General features: G+C 40.4%; 3 non-coding genes across 3 annotated transcripts; all 3 read left to right on the plus strand.

The window, feature by feature from the left end:
- Positions 1-568: 568 nt before the first annotated feature.
- Positions 569-640, plus strand: trnac-gca. The gene has a single exon. It is a non-coding gene; the product is annotated as a tRNA-Cys (tRNA).
- Positions 641-943: 303 nt separating this feature from the next.
- On the plus strand, positions 944-1,015 carry trnac-gca. Its single transcript has one exon. It is a non-coding gene; the product is annotated as a tRNA-Cys (tRNA).
- A 615-nt stretch (positions 1,016-1,630) lies between these two features.
- On the plus strand, positions 1,631-1,702 carry trnac-gca. The gene has a single exon. It is a non-coding gene; the product is annotated as a tRNA-Cys (tRNA).
- The last annotated feature ends 233 nt before the right edge of the window (positions 1,703-1,935 follow it).

A 1,935-nucleotide genomic window follows, 5' to 3' on the forward strand; every position in this document is an offset into this window, starting at 1 on the left:
ATGACGACGAAATACGATAATTACGCAATTATCTTTGATACAAGGACGGCTATGTAGCTAGCTAAGAAGAAATTGCTAAGATTAGACAAATCAAACCGTTGTACTATAATGAAATGTAATGAAACGTTATACTACCTGCGGACCGAAGTGGGGATGCGACGGCTCGCTCCAACCCGGAAGTACCCTGCTGTGCCCAGGAACCTCTTCTCAGGATATCATCGTGTTTCTCCTCTGTATATAGTGCCACGTCGTATGCTCCCTCCAACAAGTTGCCTAGGAAACAAAACACGTCCTTCACCGTCAGCTTTAGAATCCCCATCAATATTATCCTTCCAAAAGTTTCCCGTCCTAAAGGCTCCAACTCATTTTCCTTCCAAGCAAACCGAATCGTGTTGGCCAGCCCAATCCCAGGGACCGACCGTGTTGATGTATTTAGCACCATCTCCGCAAGGAGAATGGCGCTCGTTCTCTTCTCTTCCAAAACAAGGAAAAAAGAAAAACAAAAGTGACTGAGCCAACCTGGTGCAACAAACACGAGACAGGAACAATAACCCACAAAACCCAACCAAGGGCTATAGCTCAGTGGTAGAGCATTTGACTGCAGATCAAGAGGTCCCAGGTTCAAATCCTGATGCCCCCTTAAAATCAAGTGCTTTCAAAGAGTATTTTGAGAGTAGAGGACTCTTTTTTAGAATATGTTACTCTGTGAAAAATGTCCCTCATTCAATGGTTTTTCTCTGTCAGACAATTCCTAACAGAGGTGGAAGTGCAACAGACTTCAGATCAATAGGTCTCAGGTTGTAATTCTTTTGTCATCTTGAAATCAAATATTTTACCTAGGTATGCTTTCAGAGAGAAGATTTTCTTTATCAGTTTTTGTTGATCTCCAGCTATAATGTCCCTTATTAGACCATTTTTTCACCTTTAGATAGTTTCTGGCAGAGGGGATATAGCTCAGTGGTAGAGCATTTGACTGCAGATCAAGAGGTCCCAGGATTAAATCCTGATGCCCCCATAAAATCAAGTGCTTTCAAAGAGTATTTTGAGAGTAGAGCACTCTCTTTTAGAATATGTTACTCTGTGAAAAATGTGCCTTATTAGACAATTTCTCACGTTCAAATCCTGGCACCACCTTGAAATCAGGTGCTTTCTAAGTGTATCTTGAGAGAGGGAGTGCTGCTTTTTTGGTTATTTTACTCAGTCTAAAATGTCCCTCATTCAATGGTTTTTCTCTGTCAGACAGTTCCTAACAGAGGTGGAAGTGCAACAGACTTCAGATCAATAGGTCTCAGATTGTAATTTCGTTGTCATCTTGAAATCAAATATTTTACCTAGGTATGTTTTCAGTGAGAAGGTGTTCTTCATCAGTTTTTGTTGATCTCCAGCTATTATGTAATATAATAATAATATATGCCATTTAGCAGACGCTTTTATCCAAAGCGACTTACAGTCATGTGTGCATACATTCTACGTATGGGTGGTCCCGGGGATCGAACCCACTACCCTGGCTTTACAAGCGCCATGCTCTACCAACTGAGCTACAGAAGGACCATTATGTCCCCTATTAGAATAATAGGGGATTATGTCCCCTATTAGAATATGTTTCCACCTTTAGATAGTTTCTAGCAGAGGGGGTATAGCTCAGTGGTAGAGCATTTGACTGCAGATCAAGAGGTCCCAGGTTCAATTCCTGATGCCCCCTTAAAATCAGGTGCTTTCAAAGAGTATTTTGAGAGTAGAGGACTCTTTTTTAGAATATTTTAGTGGCGCATTGATATATTTTTATATATTTTTCCATTTTAAGTGATCAGATTTTCCTGCACTTTTCGATGAAACGCACGTTCTGTTATAGTCACAGCCGTGATTTAACCAGTTTTATAAACGTCTGAGTGTTTTCTATCCACATATACTAATCATATGCATATACTATATTCC

This window comes from Oncorhynchus gorbuscha, linkage group LG23 (genome assembly GCF_021184085.1).
Source record: "Oncorhynchus gorbuscha isolate QuinsamMale2020 ecotype Even-year linkage group LG23, OgorEven_v1.0, whole genome shotgun sequence".
Lineage (NCBI taxonomy): Eukaryota > Metazoa > Chordata > Actinopteri > Salmoniformes > Salmonidae > Oncorhynchus > Oncorhynchus gorbuscha.